This window comes from Thermobia domestica, chromosome 10 (assembly GCF_964235325.1).
Source record: "Thermobia domestica chromosome 10, izTheDome1.hap1.1, whole genome shotgun sequence".
In the NCBI taxonomy this organism is placed as follows: Eukaryota; Metazoa; Arthropoda; class Insecta; order Zygentoma; family Lepismatidae; genus Thermobia; species Thermobia domestica.
Window position 1 is genome coordinate 134,339,821 of NC_137463.1, and position 15,091 is coordinate 134,354,911.

Here is a 15,091-nt window from a genome sequence, read left to right on the forward strand (position 1 = left end):
TCACAACGGACATGGAAAGCAGTCTTCACAACGCTGTAATTCGCCCCTCCTTTCCCACCCTGAATTCAAATGGTTACATTTGTGCAGTTTTACCTGTAAATACTGCTTCATCTGAAAGAGGCTTCAGCAGTCTCAGCAGAGTTAAGACTGCCTACAGGAATCCACTTAAGACTGACACACTGGATGATTTGCCCATAATTTCCATCAGTGGCCCTTCACCACTGGTCGATCCAAGGGGGGCGAAGGGAGCGACCGCCCCCCCCCCCAATGCCTGGTTTTTACTTCCAGCATTTATCGTTGGAAAATACAAATATGGTCTTTACTCGACCGATTCAATCTGTGTGATCAACCAACAGAACCTCATGCATCAAAGATCAAAGATACGTTCGCTAGCTACTAGATCAACAAAGAGAGCCGTGACTTGGGATTCAAACAGGGAACATTAGGAAGAGACCAGGGATACATTGCGACTTTTAATGGTATTTCATCTTTTCTTGGGAAATACTTCAAGCTGTTTATATAAAAGACAAAGTCCTGAGTGAATAACTGATCGCACAGGCCAAACCGCTTAAGCTAGAAACTTGGAATTCGGACAGTAGATAAGATTTGTGACTTAGGATATCACTAATAAAGGAATTCTTGGAAATTCGAAGAAAGGAAGGGTGGCCATCTCTACGAATCCCTTAAGGATGAGACTTGAAATTTGGTATTTGGATTTTTTATTTTAAATAATTTGACACGCGTTTCAATGTTTTTTGATACTTTAGTAAAATGGGGGAAAAAGAGGTGGAAAGAAAAGAGCGCGGGGACTGCAATAAGATATCAATATCTAAGAATCTTTGAAGGTTAGAAACATGAAATTTGGTGTATGGACTTCTCACTCAAAATAATTTAATATATTTTCCAGCGTTTTTGATATTTTACCTAGAAGGAAAGAAAAGAGATGGAAATTATTATTATAAGATGCCCCATATCTCTAGATCCCTTATGGTTCGAGACGTATGCAAGCTGGTAGTTTAATTTTTCGTTTAAAATAACTAAACATGTATTTGAGCGTTTTTTGCCACTTAACGTAGTAGGGAAGAAGAAAAGGTGGGGTGGTTTACTAAAATGCCTTTCGAGGTGTTTGTATTTCGTGACAGAATTTTAGCTCAATTCAATTCTATATGAAAGACACAGAAGGAAGAACGCGAAATATTGTGCCACGATAGCACGTAGGAGCATTTGATATACTTTGCGACGCCGTATACAGAGCAAATTCTGGGTTTGGGGGCGAAGTCCTACCTAGGCGAAGGCTAGTATAATTTTATTATTGTTGTAAGGATAGCTACAATTATACTATGTTTCTAAGAACTGCATTTAAGGAATTACCTAATAGAGCCAATTTCCAACACCCTATTCCTAGTCTGGTCTAATGTTTTTTCTTCACATACCCAATTATACCACTACAAAAGAGGTGTATTCGGACAAAATACCCTATACAGAGCATCAGCCGAAAGAACTTTTCAACACTAAAAAGGTTGAAGACATGGCTACGGTCCCGGATGGGTGCAGATTGTAACCCACCAAGTTTCATAATAAAAATATAAATATTGTAACTTGAAAGTATAATCGCCTAGTATCGGGTCGCTGTTCGCGTACCATTTATTTATATAACTGTTTTCCGGGGTCTATCCTCCCTGTTCCTGTCAATGAGTATGTTCCGGATCGTGGGTAAGGCGTTGAAGGACATCTAAAAGGGATTACAAAATTATCTTTAAATTGCTTGCTGGTCTCAATAATGAGATGGGTATTAGGCACGGAGAGGTTCAGATGCCTCGTCTCAAAAACCTCACGGACGATCAAACGGTCACTCAGACAACAACGCACACAAACATTATTCATACACACAACAAAAACACTGGATTAAACGACACTATGCTTATTTATTAAAACACTATTTAAAGAAAAAATAACGGATTAGAAAAATAATCACAACACTCAACACTGCATATGTATAATTATTTCCTTTAATAAAATCACACTTAACTTTCTCACTATACTTTAACCCTTTGTCACTTTATATATTAGGATTGAAGATTAAGATAATGATTCCATTAAATATACTTTTCTCATACCAAGGTGACCAGAATTTTCACTTGCGAAAACGGGACGCATATGAATCGGCTACGGGGGGGGGGGGGGGGGTCGGACGCATCTGACTTCCAGGTTGCATTTTGAGACTCAGCAGTGTTCTCAATTTACAAAATACACAAGTAAGAGTGATAACACACCGTTTCTAACTTTACGTGTACCACACAACAAATAATGGTTTCCGATTGCAAGTTTTACCCAAAAATTCTTTTAACTAGTTGAACACTCAAAAATTGCCACTGAACCACGAACACTCAATTCCCATTTGAAAATTCAGAAGTTCTAAACACGGCTGAACCTTGGCAACGAGTGTCGGTACGGAAGAGAGTAGAATTTCCATTGACGATTTATATTTCGAATAATAATTACGAGACACCTAGGTCATTTCTAGTTAAAAACGGGACATTTAGGCGTCCCGTTCGAGAATCAGAAAAAACGGGACAACGGTTGGAAAAAAAGTGACTGTTCCGGCTAAAACAGGACCTCTGGTCACCTTGTCTCACACCACTAATGCACTTGGGGGGATTAGCACTGGGGAAAAGTAGCCAGAATAATCCCACGAAGTAATATAGTTGCTGTTCCAAACAATCCTCCAATGTTGACGTTAATCCTCAGTAAAAATAGGTAGTCTCCAAAGTGGAATGATAATGTTGGAGGGCGCGTTTATAACTTATACGCACAAGATGTGTGAACCTAGGTTTCACTGATTGGGGCTAGCTAATAACGTATACCCCTTAGCACAACATTATACTTGATGCTCGACGCGACGTGCATAATTTGCTGCCTCGAAACGTGGAGTAACACTCCTCGAACTCGGAGATTCGAGATACGAGCTGCATTGATCGAAGGATCAATGTTGGCAGTTCATTCTCAAAAGCATTCAGGTTAAATCATCTGTATGTACATGTAAATAGAATATAAATAAGAGTTGACGTTAATTTTAGTCCACTGGCCACGACGCACAAGACATTGCGATAACTTGACTGTGGGAACATTCAGATAACGAGCTGCTAAAGCGATGTGGCTGGCGTCTCCTTGGTGCTCACATACGTGGTTTGCTTTAGATCGCAGTATTTCCACAAATGATTGGAAGATACACTTAATTCAGTACCAAATGACCATAGAACATAGTTTTTGCATATTACTAAGTTATATTGCTTCGTTGTTCACTGAAATGTTCTCACCACAAAGCAAGTTTCAAATATATACATGAATACAAAATAAAGACTTCTTTGTTCAATTGCGTGGGAAAGAAGCGATTTCCACTGAAGAAAGAACTTATTTGCGTCGCAGAATAAAGTATAAATCGAAAAAATAATTACTGTCTTTACGAAATATACAGAGCGTCAATGAAACTTCGGCTAGTTAATCTTAAATAGAGTTGGTAGAACTCCTCGCAGGTAGCCTTAAAGAGTGGATTGAGGCGCAAGCTTTCGTGGCTCTCGTGATGACGTCACGTAGCTACCTATCCGTGTGCTCCAAGCCGGGAGCTGCTTGCAGTGCAACTTTAATAGGTGATTGGGAAAAATTACATTAGAACAGTAGTAAACAAAATGGTTCGTAGTTATAAATTTCGTTAACATTAAACTTTAATTTGGCTTGAATGCTTGCAACATTTAAGTTTTTATTATTAATATGCATAAGGTTATATGAGATTTACTGTGTTTATTGTAAGTGTATTTTCCGGCTTGAAAAAAGGGAGAACATTAACTTACTTCGTAGCTTCTTGGGAATATGCAAACCAGCTTTTCTTATGGTCAAACAATGTGCTAGAACTTGCTTCCTTATATAAGGATGACAGTAAGTTTTTTTACAGTCAAAGTAGTCATTATAGCATTCCATTCAACCGCATTACGATTTTTAGGCAATTGAAAATTATTAAATGAATGATAAATCTTATATTTTCGATTGAACGCCAGAAAGGAAAAGAAAGAATTTTGGAATGTAACTTTGTAAGTTTTGACCTACTGTCAGGCCCATTTTCTATGCATTTTCCTCCCACATTTCCATTCTATACCTTAACAGTAAGGAAGAGTGTCATGAAAAAGGTAAGCTGTTTTTTAACATGTATATGAGTTGTCCAAATTGATTATCCTGAATTTAATTATCTGTTTTTAAAAGTTTGTGCTCTTATGTAATCTCCTTCTTTGTCAAGGCAAAGACCGTGGGGAAGGGGGCTCACATAATTTGTACGTGAGAGATATTGGCGATCATCATTTTTGGACTGACGAGTGCATTTGACCTAGGCGCAGACGGGAGGACAATATTAAGATGGATCTCGCAGAGATTATAATACAAAGTAGAAACTGGATGCAGTTAGCAAAGGATAGAAGTCAGTGGAGAGCTTTCGTGAACGCGGCATTGAACCGCCATAGAGTGCGTGAGTTAGTTAGTTAGTTAGTGCATTTGACTTTAAAATTTTGCGCCTTGTATATATATATATATATGGGTAATTCTCAAAATAGAGAAAAAAACAGTTAATATTCTTTAAACCAAGGACACTAATTGCTCAAAAAGGCCGCGGTGGCTCAGTGATAGAGCGTTCACCTCTGGTTCAAACCCTGCTCCCGCCAAGTGAACTTTGTGGTGGACAAACACCGTGTGCGTGGGTTTTCTCGGGGTTCTCCCGTTTCCTCCCACTTTCTTCATTCCACCATTTCATTCATCTCTCATCCTCACCGTCTCCTTTAGCCTCACCGGCATAACCGTGGGACGTAAAACTCAAAAATTTCATTTCATTTCACTAATTTCTCAAAAATTGAAATATATGTGTAATTCAGTCCTTTCAACAATGCCATGTACATTTCTTCCTCAAAATGTACTATTTGTAGAAAATAGCTTGGTACGAAATTTAAAAGTAAATGGAGAATGTCATTAGCATGGCTGTAACCAACTACATTTTCACGGTTTCTTGTTCTTATAAAGTAGCTGTTTGTATCCGTACGCCCTTGATATTAAGCGACAACTTTTAGGCGATGTTCAACTTTACTGAGCTTCAAACATAGCTTCGAGTCTTAATGTATCCATATTTTATAGACTTTAAAAACTTTGTTCACATTTCTGCAGTTGTCAGCAAAGGCGCATTTTAAATTGATATGCCGTCCGCTGGAAACAAAAATATGACCTGGCAACCGTGCGACTAGAACGGTTTTCGTGTGTCATTTGTTTCGGGTCAGTGCAGTTGGTGGAAAACTGTTGCCAAATATAGATATTCCGTAAGTATTTGTATGGTTTTCCGGCAGGGTGGCAAAACAGATTGTCAATAGTGTGGAGACTGTGGAAATCAAAGTATTTATTAAATCAGTGCGATATTGTTTCTGTAAATTAATATATTAGGAACTTAAGATATTGAAGTAATGTATTTAATAATTTGTGGAAGGGGTGATTGTACAAGCTCAATTAAATGCAATTTCGTCATTACCATGGTTAGCATTAGCATGGAAATTTTGGCGTTGATTTATATTCTTTTGTAATTTATTTAATTTGAGGTTTATTATTGCTTTCCTCAGAGTATTATTTGTTTTTTTAAAATAAACTTGCCTTGTTACGTGATTCACAAATGATTGAGAGGCACGTATACCCAAAAATTGTTCTTGAGGACGGTCCAGAACTTTACCTGCGGTTTCTAATTTATAGTAGGAGTTTAAATTACATAGAAAATGTTGACTAAATTTTAATTCGAGGAACTTTAATTTTCAAAACTGGCGGGACCACGAGAGAAGAGTCAAGACTAGGGACGGGCAGTGGGGATTATAGCCAAAGAAAACCATTTAGGTGTTTTGGGCTTATGTCTGAGTTTTCTATAAAAGCTGTTTTCTATTAGCACATGACAAAGGATGTCTGTTTGCTTTGTGTTTGAAGTTGTATTAAAAGAGCATTAAAGATTAAGATGTAGTGTCCATGTAGCCATTTAAGTACGTCGCAGAAAGTTTTTCAAAATGGCTTAGAACTTTGCTTTGATATTCTAATGTGTTTCATACAAACCCGAGATGTTAAACACATTTTATTAAAATCTATGTAGAGTGAATTGGAAGTAATTCCTTTTCTAGATCAAATTTCGGGAATAAATAAAACAGATCCACTTAGTTCAAAATCATCGGAAAAATGATAGTAGATCTATGTAATAGCTAGTATCATAAATTTAAACTTGCATGTGATGGGGTATATTGATTTTAGTAGGTGTTATATGCGTAAGTGCTGGGAATATGTTTTCCAAAGAATTATAAAAATACATTTGTGTACCATACCCTTGTACATTTACTGAATATCATTGTCTTGCAGACAGCAAGAAATAATTACAGAAGTGACAGTGAGAAAAACAAAATAATAAATTATGACCGATACCGATGACTGTTCCTAAGAAATTTCGCTACTTGACAACTTTGACTCCTGAAAAAATGGACAGTAAAAGGCATAGTTAAAAGCCAAAATGAGAAGTACAAACCAAAAAGTATAAAATAGCGTGTCCCGGAAAATTAATACTGATGAATGCCAATGTAAATTTTGAACGTTTATAGCGAGTTTTATTGATCGAAGAACCTTTAACACTAATCTTCTACTTTCTGATAAAATTTTAATAGATAATACAGTGATGATATATGTTTAAAAATACATAGCGTATTAGATTAATATGTGCAAACAAAATAAGGACAAATACATGATGCTAAAAGAAGAATGTCTCTGGAACTTTGGCCAAAAGCCCATAGTTTCCGAGATTTGGGCTGCCGAAAGCATGAAAAAATGAATTTTAGAGACCCCTTTATTAAACAACTATCCAACATAGTGAGTGCGGCTTAATAAACCACTTAGGAAGTCCTACATGTTGTATTTAAAAATGCCTGTTTCAAAACTGTTCGATGCGTGTACAAGGTGTTCCTGCAACAATAACCAATAATGAAATACTGTTGGTTCATCATCCCTTTGAGGAATCCCTTGCGCACATATCGCACAGTTGGCAAATCCATTTTTAAATCGAATAGGCATGGCTTCCTAAGTGATTTATTAATCATCACTCCATATGTTTGATAGTGTTTGAAACATAGGTCTCTGAGATACATTTTCCCACGCTTCAGGCAGCCTCTAACTCTGAGATTTTGGACAGAGTTTGTTTCCTTGTTTTAAGATCAAGTACCTCCCCGTATAATTTTTACGCCTTAATATCAAACTTTATTTATTTCTGATTTTGCAAATAGTCATAGTACGAAATACAGTCTCTAATTGGTTTTGGTCATGGGTGTGAATATTTGGTGTAATTTTTAACTTAAACTTCCGAACTATATCATGGCGGCCATTTTGAAACTGGTGCTTTAAAATTTTTATTTTAAAGGAAAATAAAAATTGCAATACAAATTGACACCTACGACCGTAATTAACCAAAGAGTAGATTTCTAACTATTACTATTTTCAAAATCACATAGCACACCACTTTCTATCGGCTATTGTGTGTACTTTGTCATTAGCATGGATTAATATTTCATGTAAAAACAAATTATATATATTTTTTAAACTAAAGTTATGCAGATTAAGCTCTGTTCGGTATCAAAACATACTTCTAAACTGTATCTGAAATTACTGAAAGAAAATGAATGGTATTAATTATATATATATATATATATATATATATATATATATATATATATATATATATACAGGGTGGGCCATTTTAATTAATCCACGGAAATATCTGAAAAATGATAAAACATAGAAGAAATGTTTGAAGTAAACGTTATATATTGCTAAGGGGGAAAACCATTTCCGCCAAAAGTACCCCTCCTCACCCCCCGGAAATGGGGGTAACGGGGGTAACTGAAATGTCAAATGGGAACATGGGTCGAGTAATACCTCGTTCGAAAGGTCTTGGAAAACTAAGTAACGCTGTACCAAAATTTGTTTCATATGGAGCACCAGTTTCAAAATGGCCGCCATGATATAATTCGGAAACTCCAGTAGCCGTAGTATGAAAACCATGGGAGGTAAATGAATGGAAAAAAATTGAAATACGTAAATATCATAGGGCATATCGAATGATGTGACCCCTGCGATCCCAGCGGCTTCCCTGAAGGGATCTTGTGAGCTAACTTCAAAATTTCAATGTCCGACCGGACAACGGTTCGGGCGTACGCTTGACCTACCCAATGCTGTTTGGAAGGCAGACTTCAGGGATAGAGAATTAGTGCACTCAGTTAATGCGGATGGCCACAGTCAAGGGCGCCCATAAGGGGGGCAAGGGGGGCTCTTGTCCCCCTAGAGGAAATTGTGCTTCGGAATATCGAAAACTCAATAGAATTTTTAGAATAGCTACAGCAAAATTTGAAACTATATTTGAAATGTCGCTTTTTCTTGCCTCCCTTGGAAACCACAACATGGGCGCCCTTGGCCACAGTTACATTTTGATTAACTATTAGCACTCATGTCATATTGTGAGCTTGAGGGACGAAACAGTGTGTACGTATATCCCCGAAATGCTTTCCGAATAACCAGCACGCATTGCATAAAAGTTTCTGTGGCGACGGAGATTAGCAAATTCACACGTTTGTAAGTTCCAGCAACTGCATTATTCGACAACTTCTTTCGTATAACGTTCCTTCTGTTTTCGCATCAAATCATACTTAGCCATACAGATATGCGTTACCATTCAAATAAAATTTCACCTTTTTTTAGTCACTACAGCGTCATCCTTACAAACAAATGTTTCAACCATACCATACCTATTTGTAAGGTAGCCTTAATTTGCGAATTAAAGTAGGGTTCTCATTTGAACTTTCAGCGTTACTTTCCACCCCACTCACATACAGAGCACAGGAAAAGATTATTTTGCAGGACTTGGATATCTCTCTATACATTATGGCAATTTTACTCTAACATTTTTATCTGTTGTATCATTCTCGAGCCCTGGAACGCCTCAGTGGTTTTCCTATTTAATTTTCGTTATTTTCATTTATCTCTACCCGTATTCATACTATGGGCACTAGACGTTTTCTTAGACACATTCACCATGTCTTGGCGATCATTTTGAAAACGGTGTCTCATGTCGAAAATATTCTTACAGAAGCTGTTTGATATTCATTTGTCTATGTAACATGATGTTACTCGCTTCAAGTTGCTATTTGAAATTTTCAAGTTGACCCCGGATACCTTTCAGTGGAGTCACCCCGACAACACCTCTCGATGTGCCTTACGTCAGTTACCTACGCCAGTTTTTCTTCAGTTGATTTATCTCCAATCGCTTTCATACTACGGATACTAAACCTTTTCTCTGACACTGATACTATGTTTCGGCGGCCTTTTGAGAACACTGCCATTTCACCTCAATCGTTTTCTCCTGCAAGATGTTTGATTTTGCAAGATTTATCGAACGAGGTACCACTCGACTCATGTTACTATTTGAAATCTTGAAGTTAGCCCCCAAGACCCCTTCAGGGAGGCCACTGGGATCACAGGGACCACACCATTCGATATGCCCTATGATATTTACGTATTTCAATTTTGTTCCATTCATTTACCTCCCATGGTTTTCATACTACGGCTACTGGAGTTTCCGAACTATATCATGGCGGCCATTTTGAAACTGGTGCTCCATATGAAACAAATTTTGGTACAGCGTTACTTAGTTTTTCAAGACCTTTCGAACGAGGTATTACTCGACCCATGTTCCCATTTGACATTTCAAAGTTACCCCCGTTACCCGTTACCCCCATTTCCGGGGGGTGAGGAGGGGTACTTTTGGCGGAAATGTTTTCCCCCTTAGCAGTATATAACGTTTACTTCAAACATTTCTTCTATGTTTTATCATTTTTCAGATATTTCCGTGGATTAATTAAAATGGCCCACCCTATATTATATATATATATATATATATATATATATATATATATATATATATATATATATATATATATATATATATATATATATATTACAAAAAATCCGTCCCGTTTCAACCCACACCAGTGTTTGTACTCTACTTCCAAACTTTGTTAACTATTGCCATGCATCTCAGTTTCCACTGAAAGAGACTACATTAAAGCACAGTTTGATCAAGTTTGTTTCACTCTGTTTCGTATACTTTACAAAGACACTGGAGTGTGCGCTGCTATCGCTCGTTTCAATAACTGGCACCCACAACATTCTATAAGGTTGCATCAAGGTATTTCACAGAAATGTCTCTGTGAAAGGGATAGCCCCACTCCAATTTCACTGTATCTTGTTCAAATGAATGCGTCGCTGCAATATAGCACTATAGTGGTTTCGAAATGTTCATTTGGCAACAAACAGCATTAGCTGAATAGCCCTGTTGTCAGTGGCGTAACAAGGCCAGGCGGGTCCCCGGGACAGACATTGGTCAGGTTGCCCTCTAGAAAAAGTAAAATGTTGGTCATATAATCACCTTTTTATTTTTGACATACGTACAAGCACATCGTTTAGCGGCACGAGTGCCTTTCTGAGGTATATATTTAATAGTATTTACAGTTTTTAAGTTGAATATTGTTTGTAAAATTATATTTTTTAACCAGACAGAAGAAAAGATAGTAACCTTAATCCTGGGAAATTCATATAAATAAATAAATTTAAATAAAATATTATAAAAATTTCGATTTTTTTAAAAAATAATTACTTTTCAAGCAGGATTAAATAAAACTCGGTACGTTTTCAGCATTTATTTGATGTTTTCATGAACAACATAATGTAAATGATACAAATAAAACATCAAATATAGGATTTGTATTCCAAATATTTTGTAGTCTATGCAATATATTAAACTTCTATTGTGGCTATAGTATAGGCTTATATCATTGAATATTACAAATAAGCCTGAATGGAAAATTGTGTTGGTAAATTACAAAATATTAGGGATTGACGAACCGACAATTAATAAACTGTCAATTTGACAGTCCTTTGAAGAGTCCCTTGGGAATATATGTCTCTGAAATGCATTGTTCCATGCTTACAATACTTTCGCCTTCCAAAACTCCGAAACTAGTTGCATTTAACCAAGGTTCAAGCGGACGTTTTTCTTGATTTGAGACCTTTCTTCGGCCAGAACAGTGTATCATCATCGATATAAAGTATTTACCCTTTTTCTTTAATATAGTCACGCCCTCCTCTGTATAATTCTTTACTTACCAGAAGCTAATGAAAAATTATTCCTCATATTTTCTGGAACAGTCGTAAAAAAGAATCAATCTTCATATGTTTTCTTTTCACGTCTTCATTTCTTTCTTTTTTCCACGCTTTGCTGCGCCACTTAGTTTACCCATCGTTTAGCAATAATTTCGTACCACCTCAACGTATCAGAATTGAACAACGAAATGCGTCGTTAACATGTACTACCCACCTAGCGTTCAGCGATGCGTAGCCTCTTGTGGGAACCACATAAAAGAGAAACTAATTGCAGAATTACAAATTCCAGGACATTTTGCTTCACGCTTTAATATCTACAAGTTTTAGAGAAAGGAAAAATGAAAATGAAATCTTTGATGATGAGAAATGAATGAAGTGGTGCAATGAAGAAAGTTGGAGGAAACGAGAGAACCTCGAGGAAGCCCTCGCACACGGTGTTTGTCCATCACAAAGTTCACTTGGCGGGGTCGAGATCGAACCCGGGACTCCAATCGCCAGAAGTGAAAGCTCTACCACTGAGCCACCGCGGCCTCTAAAAAGAAAAAATGAACTTAGCTGGCTCAGAGGTCCCGCGGTCAGAGTGTGCAGACTGCAGGAGGCATTGACCTGGACATGATAAAACTGCTTTTAGATTCTGACATTATAGGTGTGTGCTGACAACAACTCCTCTCCCCTGGCGTAGGGTGGAGCGAGGAAATTCTTGGTAACAATCAATCCGGAAGGCAACAAACCATAAAACAGCGTCTCTTTCTCGTTTAAATCTCGACCCCTGCTAGTGTGTTATTTCAAGGAGCTTATTCTAAGTAAACAGCATGTTTATTTTCATTTTAACATGAAACACATCGCGGGTAGTCTTGATTGAAAAAAAGGACCGTCATCATGTACTTAGCAGGGAGGTCGAGAAATGTAGCATCATTATCACGTTTTTTCAGTATATGTATTTTTTTTCGTTTTCCCAAAATAATTTTTGTGACAGATTGAATTTCGCATTTGCGTCTTCCATTTACTTCGACGGAGCCGGGGCCCCTCCAAACACCTCCAAATCTCTGGGGCACCGCCCCGGCGTATTTATACTACTGCTTCTTGTTCACTCTGCTTAATGTAATTTGGCCATTATAGCAGTAAACATAACGATCATAAAGTTTCCGCACGTATGTGTGTCCAGTCAGAGGAACCTCTTGAGATCACGAGGACGATTAAAAATTGCCTTTTCTTTCTATCATGAGCATGACTTTGATGTCTTGTGGGAAACTCACCTCAGCAACACAACACAGATGGACTAAGGTCACACACCTAATATCAGAAATTTAGCACACGTCCCTAAAATAGGCTGGAGTACACAATCAGAAGGAGTCCTTTGTTGAACAAGTTCCTCTGATTGAAAGTATACTATGGAGAAAATACAATCACAAGTGACTAGTGATTTTTAATCATTTCAAACAGCGACATTCTGCATAGAAAGCCGCAAAAAAACATTAACAACACATTTGGTCCAGAAATGGCGGGAAAACGCACAATTCACTGTTGGTTTGTCAAATTTCATTCCGGTGACAAACACATGTAAAATGAGCCCTGTCTCATCCATCACATCATATTCGGATGAACTCCTGAAGAACACCATGAAATTAGATTCTCAGAAAGGTGTTTATGTCATTGCAGACGAGTTAGGCATATACCATACCACCGTCATTTGGCGACTCTGGACAATCGGTAAGACGAAAAATTTGGATTCATGGGTGCCACATGAACTGGCACCGACCAACAAAAACCGCTGTCTGGAAGTAAAAAGTGTGGTTCGTTGAATGTACGGGTTAACTTGAAAGAATTCTTGCATCGGAGTTTCACTTCTGATTAAACATGAATATCCTACAACAATCCCAAATTGTCAAGACAGTATGAGTGTTGCGTAATCAACGTCTACAATAGTGTTATAAACTAACCTTCCCTCCCACAGAAGGTGCTGTTGCTCTTATCGTGGTTGTGTCCATCGTGTCATGTCTTTCCCCTCGAGGCTAAATGATCACTATGGATCATTATAGTTCTGAACTCTATGAAATGTAGCTCAAACTTGCCCGCAAGCATCCATCAGTGGACAAGGGATATGGTGTTCTCACGTAACACGATAATTCATGACAGTACACAGTGGTGTATTTAAGGAGACTTCCGCGCTTAAGCACTCCCCGAAATTTCATTGATCATTATAAAGCTTATGAAATATTTTGCAGAATTTTCACATTTCCAGGAATAAGGTTAGCAAAGCCCCCCGAAACAAAATCGTAAATACGCCACTGTGGCAGTATGTCGCTCAAAGAACGGTGCAGTGTCTCCATAAGTTACAGTATGGAATTTTTCTTCACCTATCATATTTCCCCGATATATCTTCCACTAACTACTATTTCATCCAGTATCTGGGCGGTGTAACGTGCAGTTAAGGACTTCGCATCGGAAACTCCAAAGTTCTTACGCATGGAATACAGTCAGTGACTGAGCAATGGCAAAAGTGTGGTGGGGCTGTAGGCAGCGACTATTGTGATTAATAACCAGGTATCGTAGTTCACCTTTTGCAGCCTTGGAAATGAGTCATCTGGGATGGATATTTCATTCGCACTTACCTATCTAATACTACTTTGATAACGTTATTAAGTCTTTAAGTATGATGGAAGTGATCGTTTCGAAAGATAACACTGAATAGACAACTAATATGTACATTCTTGTTAATAATAATAATAATAAAAAACTATTGTCCGGAGCAAAGCACGTTTCGAATTATTTTTTGAAAAAAAAAGGAAAAAGAATAAAACCTCCGTAATTCTTATAATTACATGAGCTACCAAATTAAAAAGTTATTATTTATACTTCATTTAAATATCTTGGTGTAGTTGTATCATTAATAAGACAGGCTGTACGAGTAATTAAAAACAAACAAAATACTTAATTTGTAGCGGATGTTGTAATTTTAAACGTAGTATGGTACTACTTACCGGCAGCTTCTGGCTTTTAACAGAGGTTCTGCACCTGGCAACGATAGAGAGAGAGAGAGAATGAAAAAGAATGAAAAATTCTAAAATTTTATAAAGTTTTAAGTTTACAAAAATAATTACAATGAAAGATAATATGTAGTTTTTTTTAAAAAAAAACTAAAGATCATACCACTTTAGAAGTACCCACGGTTGAATAAATTTATAATTGCTCTTTTTATACTAATTTGAAGTTGCTATGTTGAATGCAATGGAACTACCAGTATTCTCAAACATATCCGTCTATGGAATCACGGAAAAAAATGACATCAATGTTGCGAAATGTATATCCCAATTTGAGATCACTTTTTCAGAAACTTTATGGACGCGAATGTTTTTTAAAAATCCATTCAGTGTCCTCAAATTAAGATGAAAAGTGCAATTAGAATGTGTCCAAGTTTGGACACTTTTCTTTTTAAAATTAGCGGTACTTCAAAGAACCCAAAGAGATAATTTTTATCATAACGCCATGGATGGATATGTTAGAAAGCAATTCATAGGATTGTTTTTAGACCTTACTAAAGCGTTTGACTTAGTGTCTCATAGGGAGCTTTTATAAATAGAGAAATGTGGAATAAGAAGAGTAATAAGAAACTGATTTCATTCATATTTGACAGATAAAATGCAGGTGGTTGAAATAACTAGAGTAGATGGGAGAAACTCAAAAGTAACTACTTTCACATCTACAATTAATAAAATAAAATGCTGCGTATCACAAGGATCAATTCTTGAGCCATTACTGTTTTTGATATATATAAACGATCTCCCGGATAATTTTATACCTGCAAGGCGAAAGGGAATAAGTCAAAATCGCTACTCTT

General features: G+C 37.1%; 1 protein-coding gene across 2 annotated transcripts in view; it reads right to left on the bottom strand.

The window, feature by feature from the left end:
• LOC145662721 (inverted formin-2-like) overlaps positions 1-15,091 on the bottom strand; it is a 435,970-nt gene that overhangs the window by 274,207 nt on the left and 146,672 nt on the right. The window contains exon 2 of one of the 2 annotated variants that reach the window (XM_081728579.1): positions 14,235-14,268. The exons of the other annotated variant lie outside the window; for it this stretch is intronic. The gene's annotated coding sequence lies outside the window, so the exon portion shown is untranslated. The remainder of the gene's footprint in view (positions 1-14,234; positions 14,269-15,091) is intronic. 2 annotated transcript variants of the gene reach the window in all.